A 16,734-nucleotide genomic window follows, 5' to 3' on the forward strand; every position below is an offset into this window, starting at 1 on the left:
CCACCTACAATCTGATATCTCTGATATTTGCTGAATTTGCTGAGCAAGATGGCGGCGCCCGGACGGGCTGCGACACTGCGGAGCTCTTGCTAAAGATGGAACATTTGGCGGAAATGCCGGACAGTTCTGCAGACTTCATGGCTGGCTCGCATCGTGGTCACTCCGTGATCCCGTACGACCGCCAGACACTTCTGGATATGGACATATCGGGCCGTTTTGGACTGATAGACGCGTGCTTGTTCGACGTGCTAACTAGCATGGGAATACTTCGGCGGCTACATCCAGCGGCCTGTGAAGCAGCGGAGTATAGTAGCAGCGGGGGCCGTCTACGGAGCAGACGCCAGCGGTGTGATCGGAAACTCGGATGCCGAGCGGGGCTTAAAACAAAGCAGAAGGCTAATCCCCACAGAACACCACTTCCCTCCATCCTGCAGCTGGATTTAAATAAAGGATGCGAGACTACTGGTCTGGGTAAGGAGTCAGTTAAATTAGAACAAGTTTTTTCTGCTTTGAGTGTTTCAGAGTTGCACATGTGTTTTACCGAGGTGGCTAACTATGATGCGTGCAGTTTATCAAAGCAACAAACAAACAATCGGAAAATCCCCGTTACTGAGGTGGCTAACTATGATGCGTGCAGTTTATCAAAGCAACAATCAAACAATCGGAAAATTCCCGTCGTATCAATTCCTAGATATGGTCGTAATTATACTGAATGCACTGGGCATAATAAACACATTGTCTCCCAAAACGTTGTTAGTTAATGATATTATCAGAGACAACAATCTTAACGTCATCGGTCTCAGTGAAACCTGGCTTAAACCAAACGACTTTTTTGCGCTAAACGAGGCATGTCCTCCTAACTTTACACATGCGCATATTGCCCGTCCGCTTAAAAGGGGTGGGGGGGTCGCACTAATATACAACGAAAACTTTAACCTTAGTCCTAACATAAATAATAAATATAAATCGTTTGAGGTGCTTACTATGAAGTCTGTCACACCGCTCCCTCTACACCTGGCTGTTATCTACCGCCCCCCAGGGCCCTATTCGGACTTTATCAATGAATTCTCAGAGTTCGTTGCTGATCTAGTGACACACGCCGATAATATAATCATAATGGGGGACTTTAATATCCATATGAATACCCCATCGGACCCACCGTGCGTAGCGCTCCAGACTATAATTGATAGCTATGGTCTCACACAAATAATAAATGAACCCACGCATCGCAACGGTAATACGATAGACATAGTGCTTGTCAGGGGTATCACCGTTTCCAAAGTTACGATACTCCCGTACACTAAAGTATTGTCCGATCATTACCTTATAAAATTCGAGGTTCAGACGCATGTTCGTCAAACTAATAATAATAATAACTGCTATAGCAGCCGCAACATTAATACGGCCACAACGACAACTCTTGCTGACCTACTGCCCTCGGTAATGGCACCATTCCCAAAGTATGTGGGCTCTATTGATAACCTCACTAACAACTTTAACGACGCCCTGCGCGAAACCATTGATAACATAGCACCACTAAAGTTAAAAAAGGCTCCAAAAAAGCGTACCCCGTGGTTTACAGAAGAAACTAGAGCTCAGAAATTATTATGCAGAAAGCTGGAACGCAAATGGCGCACGACTAAACTTGAGGTGCACCATCAAGCATGGAGTGATGGTTTAATAACTTATAAACGCATGCTTACCTTAGCTAAAGCTAAATATTACTCAAATCTCATCCACCATAATAAAAACGATCCTAAATTTTTGTTTAGTACGGTAGCATCGCTAACCCAACAAGGGACTCCTTCCAGTAGCTCCACCCACTCAGCTGATGACTTTATGCAATTCTTTAGTAAGAAAATTGAAGTCATTAGAAAGGAGATTAAAGACAATGCGTCCCAGCTACAACGGGGTTCTATTAACACTGACACGATTGTATATACGGCGGATACTGCCCTCCAAAATAGTTTCTCTCGTTTTGAGGAAATAACATTAGAGGAATTGTTGCAACGTGTAAATGGAATAAAACAAACAACATGTTTACTTGACCCTCTTCCTGGGAAACTGATCAAGGAGCTCTTTGTATTATTAGGTCCATCAGTGCTAAATATTACAAACTTATCACTTTCCTCGGGCACTGTTCCCCTAGCATTCAAAAAAGCGGTTATTCATCCTCTTCTTAAAAGACCTAACCTCGATCCTGACCTCATGGTAAACTACCGACCGGTGTCTCACCTTCCCTTTATTTCAAAAATCCTCAAAAAAATTGTTGCGGAGCAGTTAAATGAACACTTAGCGTCTAACAATCTATGTGAAACCTTTCAATCCGGTTTCAGGGCAAATCACTCCACGGAGACAGCTCTCGCAAAAATGACTAATGATCTATTGCTAACGATGGATTCTGATGCGTCATCTATGTTGCTGCTCCTCGATCTTAGCGCTGCTTTCGATACTGTCGATCATAATATTTTATTAGAACGTATCAAAACACAAATTGGTATGTCCGACTTAGCCCTGTCTTGGTTTAACTCTTATCTTACTGATAGGATGCAGTGTGTCTCCCATAACAATGTGACCTCGGACTACGTTAAGGTAACGTGTGGAGTTCCCCAGGGTTCGGTCCTTGGCCCTGCACTCTTCAGCATCTACATGCTGCCGCTAGGTGACATCATACGCAAATACGGTGTTAGCTTTCACTGTTATGCTGATGACACCCAACTCTACATGCCCCTAAAGCTGACCAACATGCCGGATTGTAGTCAGCTGGAGGCGTGTCTTAATGAAATTAAACAATGGATGTCCGCTAACTTTTTGCAACTCAACGCCAAAAAAACGGAAATGCTGATTATCGGTCCTGCTAGACACCGAACTCTATTTAATAATACAACTCTAACATTTGACAACCAAACAATTAAACAAGGCGACACGGTAAAGAATCTGGGTATTATCTTCGACCCAACTCTCTCCTTTGAGGCACACATTAAAAGCGTTACTAAAACGGCCTTCTTTCATCTCCGCAATATCGCTAAAATTCGCTCCATTCTGTCCACTAAAGACGCTGAGATCATTATCCATGCGTTTGTTACGTCTCGTCTCGATTACTGTAACGTATTATTTTCGGGTCCCCCCATGTCTAGCATTAAAAGATTACAGTTAGTACAAAATGCGGCTGCTAGACTTTTGACAAGAACAAGAAAGTTTGATCACATTACGCCTCTACTGGCTCACCTGCACTGGCTTCCTGTGCACTTAAGATGTGACTTTAAGGTTTTACTACTTACGTATAAAATACTACACGGTCTAGCTCCATCCTATCTTGCCGATTGTATTGTACCATATGTCCCGGCAAGAAATCTGCATTCAAAGGACTCCGGCTTATTAGTAATTCCCTAAGCCCAAAAAAAGTCTGCGGGCTATAGAGCGTTTTCATTCCGGGCTCCGGTACTCTGGAATGCCCTCCCGGTAACAGTTCGAGATGCCACCTCAGTAGAAGCATTTAAGTCTCACCTTAAAACTCATTTGTATGCTCTAGCCTTTAAATAGACTCCCTTTTTAGACCAGTTGATCTGCCGTTTCTTTTCTTTTTCTTCTATGTCCCACTCTCCTTTGTGGAGGGAGTCCGGTCCGATCCGGTGGCCATGTACTGCTCGCCTGTGTATCGGCTGGGGACATCTCTGCGCTGCTGATCTGCCTCCGCTTGGGATGGTTTCCTGCTGGCTCCGCTGTGAACGGGACTCTCGCTGCTGTGTTGGATCCGCTTTGGACTGGACTCTCGCGACTGTGTTGGATCCATTATGGATTGAACTTTCACAGTATCATGTTAGACCCGCTCGACATCCATTGCTTTCCTCCTCTCCAAGGTTCTCATAGTCATCATTGTTACCGACGTCCCACTGGGTCATTATTGTCACCGATGTCCCACTGGGTGTGAGTTTTCCTTGCCCTTATGTGGGCCTACCGAGGATGTCGTAGTGGTTTGTGCAGCCCTTTGAGACACTAGTGATTTAGGGCTATATAAGTAAACATTGATTGATTGAATTCCCCCCAGGTATCAATAAAGTACTTTCTATTCTATTCTATTCTATTTGATTCCATACATCCCTAAGCTTTAGAACTTTATTGTGAAAATCTCCTTCCGCGTCTGTGGAAACACTTCCCGCCCACACTGCTTGGTGCCTCGTCTGAGCTGCTGTGACGTAGACGACCATAGTAATTAATTACATTACCATAGTAACTATTAGAAGATGATAGTAAAAAAAAAAATAAAGTTTATGAGTTTGAACATCAAATATCTTGTCTTTGTAGTGCATTCAATTAAATATGGGTTGAAAAGGATTTGCAAATCATTGTATTCCGTTTATTTTTACATCCAACACAATTTCCCAACTAATATGGAAACGAGGTTTGTAGATGAATGACAGGCAAACATTTTTTTTTTTAAAGTGCAGTTCCCCTTTAAGAGCAGCCATGTTCACAACAGTCTGTAGGAGGTAACTGTGACTCAGAAACAACCGACTACATGTTCCACATCTGACATGATTACCGTGTGGGTGGGAGTCCATCATTCCGTTAAAACATTTTGCCTGTCATGCGTAAGGCATTTTAGAGAACTAAAAAAAGAACTAAACAAAACAAGCACTTCACTACTACTGTTACATTCATAAGTCAGACCTACAAGGAAAATAAATCCCTTTTAATAGATTTCAAGGTATTTACAGGTTGGTTTCTCGTATGCAAAACTGTATTTCAATTGAACCAGAGCTAGCTAGATTGGTTTCTAGTACAAACCCCCGTTTCCATATGAGTTGGGAAATTGTGTTAGATGTAAATATAAACGGAATACAATGATTTGGAAATCCTTTTCAACCCATATTCAATTGAATGCACTACAAAGACAAGATATTTGATGTTCAAACTCATAAACTTTATTTTTTTTGCAAATAATAATTAACTCAGAATTTCATGGCTGCAACACGTGCCAAAGTAGTTGGGAAAGGGCATGTTCACCACTGTGTTACATCACCTTTTCTTTTAACAACACTCAATAAAGGTTTGGGAATTGAGGAAACTAATTGTTGAAGCTTTGAAAGTGGAATTATTTCCCATTCTTGTTTTATGTAGAGCTTCAGTCGTTCAACAGTCCAGGGTCTCCGCTGTCGTGTTTTACGCTTCATACTGCGCCACACATTTTCCATGGGAGACAGGTCTGGACTGCAGGCGGGCGAGGAAAGTATCTGCACTCTTTTTTTACGAAGCCACGCTGTTGTAACACGTGCTGAGTGTGGCTTGGCATTGTCTTGCTGTAATAAGCAGGGTCGTCCATCAAAAAGACGGCGCTTAGATGGCAGCATATGTTGTTCCAAAACCTGTATGTACCTTTCAGCATTAATAGTGCCTTCACAGATGTGTAAGTTACCCATGCCTTAGGCACTAATGCACCCCCATACCACCACAGATGCTGGCTTTTGAACTTTGCGTCGATAACAGTCTGGATAGTTCGCTTCCCCTTTGGTCCGGATAACACGATGTCAAATATTTCCAAAAACAATTTGAAATGTGGACTCGTCAGACCACAGAACCATTTTCCACTCTGCATCAGTCCCTCTTAGATGATCTCGGGCCCAGAGAAGCCAGCGGCGTTTCTGGATGTTGTTGATAAATGGCTTTTGCTTTGCATAGTAGAGCTTTAACTTGCACTTACAGATGTAGCGACAAACTATATTTAGTGACAGTGGTTTTCTGAAGTGTTCCTGAGCCCATGTGGTGATATCCTTTAGAGATTGATGTCAGTTTTTGATACAGTGCCGTCTGAGTTTCGAAGGTCACGGTCATTCAATGTTGGTTTCCGGCCATGCCGCTTACGTGGAGTGATTTCTCCAGATTTTCTGAACCTTTTGATGATATTATGGATTGTAGATGCAATTGCACTTTGAGAAACGTTGTTCTTAAACTGTTTGACTATTTGCTCACGCAGTTGTGGACATAGGGGTGTACCTCGCCCCATCCTTTCTTGTGAAAGACTGAGCATTTTTTGGGAAGCTGTTTTTATACCCAATCATGGCACCCACCTGTTCCCAGTAAGCCTGAACACCTGTTGGATGTTCCAAATAAGTGTTTGATGAGCATTCCTCAACTTTATCAGTATTTATTGCCACCTTTCCCAACTTCTTTGTCACGTGTTGCTGGCATTAAATTCTAAAGATAATGATTATTTGCGAGAAAAAAAAAGTTTATCAGTTTGAACATCAAATATGTTGTCTTTGTAGCATATTTAACTGAATATGGGTTGAAAATGATTTGCAAATCATTGTATTCCGTTTATATTAACATCTAACACAATTTCCCAACTTATATAAAAACGGGGTTTGTAAAAATATATCAATCAATCAATTCACTGTGGCGGTTATAGTTAACACAGAGTAGAACCTGCATTAGACTACACAGGTGTGCCTAATGTTGTGGCCTGTATCTACTTTCCCACTAGATTCATTTTACGGGCTTTGTGTGTTTAACGGAGAAAAGTACTAATGAGGCGTTATATGAGTCAAGCTTGTCATAGGACTGTGAGCCTTGTTGCAACAACCATAAAGATAGTCTCATTCCTTTTTACTACTTGAAAATGCAATCAATGCAGTACAGATCTGCGGTTTGTCGTGAGATTTATCGGCAATAAAAAAAAAAAAAAAAGGTATCACTGAGAATACTGTACACCTTAAGAGTCAGGGATGTCAGTGCTGTTCTACTCGGAGCAGAATTTTTCAAGCGATCAAACTTACTTTCTGTATTTTTGCTGAGGTTTGATGACAAGCCATCAGACGACCGTGGTGGGACTGTCGGGACCAGACGGAGTTCTAGTCCATGACTTCACAGGGGTGCCAGGCGGAATAAGACAGCGGGGGCGCAGAGAACCCTGAAATACACGCAACAGTACAGGAAACCATCAACCTCTGTAACTTTTTCATGCTGCGGTAAGACAAAAAAAAAAAAAAACACCAAATGGAAACATCACAGTCGGATTATAATTCGTGTCAAGCGAGTATTACTCGGATCTTTGGTATAACAGTTGCAGTCCTTTGAGTCGTTCACAGGGAGTTGCAATGCTCAATGTGTCTCATTGCTTGTCAACGGCTGCAAAATCACAATAATGCATTTTTTTGTTGATTCCTATGATCAAAAAACAACTGAAGTAGGGCTACTGACAAAGAACAAAGGTGTTTTGTGTACATGTAATGCCAGGTGTATTAGTGGTTCAAACTAGTGATATGGCCTTTTACTAATAACTCGGTATTTTTAGGCCATGTCACGATACACCATATACTGCATATCTCCATATTTTGCCTTAGCCTTGAATGAACACTTGATGCATATAATCACAGCAGTATGATGATTCTATGTGTCTACATTTAAACATTCTTCTTCACACTGCATTAATATATGCTCATTTTAAAATTTCATGCAGAGAGGGAAACCCCAACTGTATTTATTAAACAGATATTAAGCAGTGGCACAAACATTCATGTCATTTCCAAAAAAAGTGCAAGATTGTCAGAGACATTTTAAAACAAGCTATTAGTGCACTTTTGTGCATGATGTCACTAAAATGACATATCAAAACAACACTAAATAAAAGTGCACTTTTTGTACAGAACGCCATTACAATAGTTTAAAACAAATAAAGTGCACTTTTGTGCGTGATTCCACACAATATATTTCAATAAGGGTCAAATAAAAATGAGCTGCATAATAGGAAACCAAATCGCTATGTGGTCGGTTACTGCAGACGTTAGCTCTTTATGTTGTTCACTATTTTTTGCATACAGTGTTGATGTGGAAATGGTTGCAGAGTTTTAAGCACTCTTCATTCTCTAGTGCAGGGGTTGGGAACCTTTTGGCTGACAGAGCCAAGTAGTGTCAGACTGAATGTGTTCTTTTTTAGGTTGGTCTCTCCAAAGCTTTGGAATAATTGAAAAATGGCTATTCTGTTCTGGGTTATCATTTAAAACCAGCTTATGTGTCATCAAAAGAACTTTGGATTGACCAGCAATTTAAATTCCCTCGGAGGAACATCTGGTCCAAACGCAACAGAAGCCAAATATTTTAAAATGTATTTCCGTAAGAGCCATATAATATTTTTTTTAACACTGAACACAACTAAACGCGTGAATTTTTAAGTAAGACCAGTATAATAGGTCTCTTTTTCTTTCTAATAACATTGTTATTCTGAAGCTAACTGTGGAAGGGGCGTGGCCTGCGGGCCTGTAGCGATGCAGGGTGTTGTCAGGACCGACCTCGAAACCAGCGACAGGTGCGTAGATGGCCCACTTGGGCCTTGTTCTCTAATCACCTGTCGCTCTGTTATAAGCAGCAGCCAGGAGGAGAGACAGGGTTGGAGCTGGAGCTGGAGCCAGAGCGCAAGCGAGAACGAAAAAGAACAATACAATTGCTGGAAAGTAACTGAGGGACTTATTGAAAAATAAAACAATATTGTAACCCAGAAACAGGCTCGCATGTCGGTGCTGGATGGTCTAAAGTACCCCCAGGAGGACAAGCCCCACACTAACCTATAATGAATAAATAACTTGTTACCATTAACGCAACTTTTTGAACATAAAAAAACATGAGGATGTTTTATATTTTGAAGGCTATTTTTAACACTTTGGTTACAAGTGTAATTATTAATTACTTATCGTGTTAAGCAATGTCCGCTCAGATTTATCCGAGAGCCAGATGCAGTCATCAAAAGAGCCACATCTGGCTCACGAGCCATAGGTTCCCTACCCCTGCTCTAGCGGGTGACTTTTCAAATGATGCTACACATTAGCAGTGGTGTTCCTTTTTGTAGAAACGCTTTTGCCGCATACTTGACATGTTACGGTATTCTGTTCAGTATCTTTGTCATGATCCGTGGTCCGGAGTTGGTGAGTCCATATATATGAAAATAGCACCTTTTGCATAAATTTTTCTTCGATTGTTTCATTGCAAAAGTCTTTGTGGCACATTCCTCAATCGTCAATATACAAGGTTTATGACTTAAACCTATGATAACTATTGTATCGAATCTACGTACTTTTAAATGTGTTTGGATAATAAGCGTGTTTAGTGGACTGACCACGTTGTATAGGTCATATTTATGCTGCTAATGGTTATTTTAGCACTTTATTGCATATTGTGATTCTGACATATATATTGATTTATATTGTACAATATTGAGGAAAAAAACTAGAACCTGTTCTGAATACTTTATAATGCAATTAGTGTTATTTCATGTAGATATATTTATTTGTATACACATTGATTTATAACAGGGGTGTCAAACTCAAATACAGAGTGGGCCAAAATTTAAAAACTGAACAAGGCCGCGGGCCAAATTTTAACAAATTAACCTTTTAATAGGACCTAAACAAGTTTTGCAATGAATATTGAACAAGCAAGGCATATGTTACTTTATAGTGACATGCAAAATCGAGTTTCAAATAATAATAATAATAATAATTAAAAAATATCAATGGCATATCAAATAAAATTTAAATGAAAATGTAATGCCTCTTTTCTCTTTGCAGCCCTCTGAGGTAAATATCAAAATTAACTTTTTCCAAAGGCTAATAATACATTTGAAAATAAAATAAGAATAATGAATGAATCAAACATTGTGCAAGAATAAAAATTTTAATTATTGCTCAGTTTGCTCAACTGATTTGCTTTAACACCGAATATGGAACAAGCAACGCTTATATAACTTAACAGTGCAAAATCAACTTTCAAAAAACAAACGAAAGAATATCAGAGGCATATTAAATGAAATGCAAATTTAAAAAATGGTGGTAGCGGGGGGGGAGTGTATAGTGTAACGTCCCGGAAGATTTAGTGCTGCAAGGGGTTCTGGGTATTTGTTCTGTCGTGTTTATGTTGCGAATGTTCTCCCGAAATGTGTTTGTCATTCTTGTTTGGTGTGGGTTCACAGTGTGGCGCTTATTTGTAACAGTGTTAAAGTTGTTTACGCAGCCACCTTCAGTATGGGTGTTGGCCAAGTATGACTTGCATTCATTTCTGTGTGTAAAAGCCGCATATATTTTGTGACTGGGCTGGCACGCTGTTTGTAGGGAGGAAAAGAGGACATGACGACAGGTTGTAGAGTACAGTAAAGGCAGGGTCCTCAATATTGTTGTCCGGGTGGAGATCGGGAGAAATTCGGGAGAATTGTTGCCCCCGCGAGATTTTCGAGAGGGGCACTGAAATTCGGGAGTCTTCTGGGAAAATTGGGAGGGTTGGCAAGTATGAGTATTGGCGGTGAATGCGGTGTTACAGCGGCACCACTGCTGTGTAATACCGGCGGGCCAGCTCTAATGTTAATTTGATATTGCCATAAGGGCCAAATTTGGCCTGCGGGCCAGAGTTTGACACCCATGATTTATAAGGATGGTCCTGGTTGTTACACAAGCCAGGCTTCTCATTATGATGGCGAGCTAAGGAAAAAAAACATCCAGTCCAAGGATGGTTCTTGGGAGATTCCAGCCATGAACCCCACCAACTGTTCGGTCTGGGCTGGTCGGAGGCTCTCGAGCCAACCCTCTACACATTTGCACCCTTAACGGCAGCACAAGGACTGTACTGCTTTACTCTCCGAAACCGTTCTCCAAGAACTCTTTTATCTGAGCTGAGATTTATACAAGATCCAGAGACACTAAATAATTGAATTGAAATGTTATATAAATATATAGTAACTGTGTTTTTCTTCAAAATGCTCTCACGTTGAATGGCCATTCAACTAATTGTTGTGTATATATCTTCTGTCCATCACTAATTCTTTAAAGGGGAACATTATCACCAGACCTATGTAAGCGTCAATATATACCTTGATGGTGCAGAAAAAAGACCATATATTTTTTTAACCGATTTCCGAACTCTAAATGGGTGAATTTTGGCGAATTAAACGCCTTTCTGTTTATCGCGCTGGAGGCGATGACGTCAGAATGTGACGTCTCCGAGGTAACACACCCGCCACTTTCATTTTCAACACATTACAAACACCGGGTCTCAGCTCTGTTATTTTCCGTTTTTTTGACTATTTTTTGGAACCTTGGAGACATCATGCCTCGACGGTGTGTTGTCAGAGGGTGTAACAACACTAACAGGGAGGGATTCAAGTTGCACCACTGGCCCAAAGATGCCAAAGTGTCTTCCGCCAGACCCCCATTGAATGTGCCAGAGTGTCTCCACATTTTACCGGCGATGCTAAGGCAAACATGGCACAGAGATGTATGGATAACCTGCAGATGCATTTGCAACGATAGTCAACGAAATCACAAAGGTGAGTTTTGTTGATGTTGACTGCCAGCTAATCGATGCTAACATGCTACGCTAATCGATGCTAACATGCTATTTACCGGCGGTGCTAAAGCAGACATGGTACAGAGATGTATGGATAACCTGTAGATGCATTTGCAACTATATTACGTTTCCTTCCACCCACATTTAATGTGAAAAAAACACTTACCAATCGACGGATTTAAGTTGCTCCAGTGTCACGAGATGCGAAAGTCCTGATCGTTTGGTCCGCACATTTTACCGGCGCTGCTAACGCAGCTATTCGGCCATGCTATGGCTATGAATAGCGTCAATAGCTATTCGCTCAATAGCTTCAGTTTTTTCTTCAATATTTTCATACTCCAACCATCTGTTTCAATACATGTGTAATCTGTTGAATCGCTTAAGTCGCTGACATCCGAGTTTGAATCCGAGCTAATGTCACTATATCTTGCTGTGGTATATCTTTGTTTACATTGGCAGCACTGTGTGACGTCACAGAGAAATGGATAGTGGTTTCGAAGATAGCGAAAATAAGGCACTTTAAAGCTTTATTTAGGGATATTCCGAGACCGGTAAAATTTTGAAAAAAACTTCAAAAAATACAACAAGCCACTGGGAACTGATTGTTATTGTTTTTAACCCTTTTGAAATTGTGATAATGTTCCCCTTTAATACACAGTGCCAACCAAACTGCAATTCAAGCTCTGCCTTCTCTCTCCGAGTCGAAACTCTAGACTTCTGTTCCCAGCCCTTAACACCTCATTTACTTTACGCCAGGGGTGTCGAACTCAAATACAGAGTGGGCCAAAATTTAAAACTGAACAAAGCGGCGGGCCGAGGTTAAACAAATTAATCCCCTAATAGGGACCCAAACAAGTTTTGCATTGAATATTGAACAAGCACGGCTTATATAACTTTATAGTGACATGCAAAATTGAGTTTTAAATAATAATAATTAAAAAATATCTATGGCATATCAAATAAAATAAAAATACAAAATGAATGCCTCTTTTCGGCGGCGGGTTTGAGTTGTGGCGGGGTTTGGTGGTAGCGGGGGTGTATATTGTAGCGTCCCGGAAGAGTTAGTGATGCAAGGGGTTCTGGGTATTTGTTCGGTTGTATTTATGTTGTGTTACGGCGCGGATGTTCTCCCGAAATGTGTTTGTCATTCTTGTTTGCTGTGGGTTCACAGTGTGGCGTATATTTGTAACAGTGTTAAAGTTGTTTATACGGCCACCCTCAGTGTGACCTGTATGGCTGTTGACCAAGTATGCCTTGCATACACGTGTGTGTGTGTGTATGAGCCGCATATATTATGTGAGTGGGCCGGCACGCTGTTTTTATGGAGAAAAAGCGGACATGGCGACATGTAGAGAACGCCAAAAGCAGTGCTTTTACGGCACGCCCCCAATATTATTGTCTGAGTGGAAAACGGGAGAAATTCGGGAGGGGCACCGAACTTCGGGAGTTTCCCGGGAAAATCGAGAGGGTTGACGAGTATGAGTATTAGTTGTGAATGCGGTGTTATAGCAGCGGGCCATCTCTAATGTTCATTTGATATTGCCTCAAGGGCCAAATGAAATTACACAGCGGGCCAAACTTGGCCCGCGGGCCAGAGTTTGACACCCATTTACTTTACATTGATTTGTAGCACGTATAGGTTACAATAGACCAGACTAAACCCGCTCATCGGCAGTGCGCCTTATAATCCGACAGTGACGTGCAGTCAGGGGTGGCAGTGCCTCACCTATGATCATGCAAAGAAATAAAATATACAATGATAAAATAATTGTAATTTTTAGTTTTTAATTTTCATTTAGTTTGACCAATTTGGATTATTTTTTTCTTCAAAATCGCTGAATTTTCGCAATCCCTTGTTAACTTCTCTGTCTGCCGAGCGCCCAGAGTGCGTTCTTGTCTGGTGTGTTGCTGAGCGTTCACAACGGCAGAGAAAAAAGTCTGAGGTGAGGCAAACAGTTCTCGTGCCTCACGATAGGGGCGCTCATGATCAGAGACATACGGTGGCGTAAGTGATTCAAGTGCCGCAGCGAGTAACATGTTAGCATCCCAGCTAACGTTAGCATGTTGCTACCTCTCTGCTCCGCGGGAGCGTGTGACGTTGCACGCGTGACGTTTGTAAGAAGGTGCGCTGGTTTTTAAGTCTCTGTGAGAAGGAGGGACAAGAAAGAGTGGGAAACGCATGCAGTGTAATGCCCGCAGCTAAAAGCAACTGCGTGAGAACACATACTCGAATATCACGATATAGTCGTTTTCTATATCGCAGAGACAAACCCGCGATATATTGAGTATATCGATATATCGCCCAGCCCACACTGTAGCACAGGGGTCACCAACGCGGTGCCCGCGGGCACCAGGTCGCCCATAAGGACCAGATGAGTCGCCCGCTGGCCTCTTCTAAAAATAGCTCAAATAGCAGCACTTACCAGTGAACTGCCTCTATTTTTTAAATTGTATTTATTTACTAGCAAGCTGGTCTCGCTTTGCTCGACATTTTTTAATTCTAAGAGGGACAAAACTCAAATAGAATTTGAAAATCCAAGAAAATATTATAAAGACTTGCTCTTCACTTGTTTAAATAAATTCATTTATTTTTTTACTTTGCTTCTTATAACTTTCAGAAAGACAATTTTAGAGGGAAAAATACAACCTTAAAAATGATTTTAGGATTTTTAAAAACATATACCTTTTAAATTCCTTCCAATTCTTTCCTGACAATTTAAATCAATGTTCAAGTAAAAAATGTTTTTTATTGTAAAGAATAATAAATACATTTTAATCAAATTCTTAATTTTAGCTTCTGTTTTTCCGACAAAGAATATTTGTGAAATATTTCTTCAAACTTATTATGATTAAAATTCCCAAAAAATATTCTGCCAAATCTAGAAAATCCGTAAAATCAAATTTAAATCTTATTTCAAAGTCTTTTAAATTTCTTTTAAATTTTTTGTTCTGAAAAATCTATTTGTTATATATTGTTGTTATATATAAAATCAATTTGTTATATATTGTAACAAAGTGCAGATTGGAATTTTAACCTATTTAAAATATGTCATCAAAATTCTAAAATTAATGTTAACCGGGAAAAATGACTAATGATGTTCCATAAATAATTTTTTAATTTTTTTCAAAAAGATTCGAATTAGATAGTTTTTCTCTTCTTTTTTTCGAATGAATTTTGAGTTTTAAAGAGTCAAAATTGATGATAAACTGTTGGGTACTCGCATGGCTGCAGTTGTGTGTCCCCGATGATGCAAGAATCCAGGAGAGAGGAGTGAAGGTAAGAGGAATTTAATTCAGAACTCATAAGAAAACAAATAAACATAAAGCAGTCTTGCATTGTAAGTTCACCAAACATACATTTATCTTCGAAGAGGAGCTCGAGTGAAACATAAATAGGCAGTAGTTTGATTGACAGCAGGTGTGAACCGCTGCCAATCAACGAAAAGAGAAAAACAACAGTGCTCGTGAATAAAACAGGAAATGCAACAAAGTAAGAGCACTGAACAGGAAGTAAATACAAAAACACGAAAATTAACAGAAATAAAGTGACTGATTGTCACATAAACTATGTTTTAAAATTTAATTTTCATTTTTTTTGTGTGTTTTCTCCTCTTTTAAACCGTTCAATTAAGGTTTTTTTTTCATCATTTATTCTCTACAAAAAACCTTCCGTAAAAGGAAAAAAAATGTACAACGGAATGACGGACAGAAATACCCATTTTTTATATATATAGATTTATTTATTAAAGGTAAATTGAACAAATTGGCTATTTGTGGCATTTTTTTAAAGTGCGTATCAAACTGGTAGCCCTTTGCATTAATCAGTACCCAAGAAGTAGCTCTTGGTTTCAAAAAAGTTGGCGACCCCTGCTGTAGCATAACTCCAAAATGACAAATGCAAGAACAATAGATTTTCTCAATTCCAGCTATAAATAAACCTGCGGCCACAAGCTTTCACCTACATGTATCTTCCTATAATGGAGACGAAGGCGTGCAAATAAGAGTACAAGTCACCTCCCACTTGCTGCATCTCTGCCTTGCACGTGGGTGACTATTAACTCACTGTGCTCGGCTGTGATGCCCGTGTATATGCGGTGCATTTATAGCAAAACAACAGGACATCTGAGGAAAAATAAAATCCTGCTTCTCTTGGCTTTTGCTTTTGTCATGTTGCAGAGGCGGTGGTGTCATGTAGTCCAAGCAGCATGTGGTCATGTGTAGTGCCAGAGAGGTACATTTCATTTAATGTCCTCCATCATTTTGCGAGTTCGTGTGTTAGTGTTGATAGATAGATAGATGGATAGATAGATAGATAGATAGATAGATAGATAGATGGATAGATGGATAGATAGATGGATAGATGGATAGATAGTACTTTAATTCCTTCAGGAGAGTTCCCTCAGGAAAATTAAAATTCCAGCAGCAGTCTACAGAGTTGAGATCGAATTTAAAAAGTAAATAATGGGGCTATAAATGGAAACAAAATAGGAAAATATTACAAACCCCGTTTCCATATGAGTTGGGAAATTGTGTTAGATGTATATATAAACGGAATACAATGATTTGCAAAAACCTGTTCAACCCATATTCAGTTGAATATGCTACAAAGACAACATATTTTATTATTTTTTAAATAATAATTAACTTAAAATTTCATGGCTGCAACACGTGCCAAAGTAGTTGGGAAAGGGCATGTTTCACCACTGTGTTACATCACCTTTTCTTTTCGCAACACTCAATAAACGTTTGGGAACTGAGGAAACTAACTGTTGAAGCTTTGAAAGTGGAATTCTTTCCCATTCTTGTTTTATGTAGAGCTTCAGTCGCTCAACAGTCCGGGGTCTCCGCTGTCCTATTTTACGCTTCATAATGCGCCACACATTTTCCATGGGAGACAGGTCTGGACTGCAGGCGGGGCAGGAAAGTACCCGCACTCTTTTTTTAACGAAGCCACGCTGTTGTAACACGTGCTGAATGTGGCTTGGCATTGTCTTGCTGAAATAAGCAGGGGCGTCCATGAAAAACACAGCGCTTTGATGGCAGCATATGTTGTTCCAAAACCTGTATGTACCTTTCAACATTAATGGTGCCTTCACAGATGGGTGAGTTACCCATGCCTTGGGCACTAATGCACCCCCATACCATCACAGATGCTGGCTTTTGAACTTTGCGTCGATAACAGTCTGGATGGTTCGCTTCCCCTTTGGTCCAGATGACACGATGTTGAATATTTCCAAAAACAATTTGCAATGTAGACTCGTCAGACCACAGAACACATTTCCACTTTGCATCAGTCCATCCTAGATGATCTTGGGCCCAGAGAAGCCAGCGGCGCTTCTGGATGTTGTTGATAAATGGCTTTCGCTTTGTATAGTAGAGCTTTAACTTGCAATTACAGATTTAGCG

General features: G+C 40.4%; 1 protein-coding gene across 1 annotated transcript in view; it reads right to left on the reverse strand.

The window, feature by feature from the left end:
* Nucleotides 1-16,734, reverse strand: part of otud7a (OTU deubiquitinase 7A) — a 132,653-nt gene that overhangs the window by 85,277 nt on the left and 30,642 nt on the right. The window contains exon 2 of the mRNA XM_061916938.1: nt 6,777-6,910. The gene's annotated coding sequence lies outside the window, so the exon portion shown is untranslated. The remainder of the gene's footprint in view (nt 1-6,776; nt 6,911-16,734) is intronic.

This window comes from Nerophis ophidion, linkage group LG12 (assembly GCF_033978795.1).
Source record: "Nerophis ophidion isolate RoL-2023_Sa linkage group LG12, RoL_Noph_v1.0, whole genome shotgun sequence".
Lineage (NCBI taxonomy): Eukaryota > Metazoa > Chordata > Actinopteri > Syngnathiformes > Syngnathidae > Nerophis > Nerophis ophidion.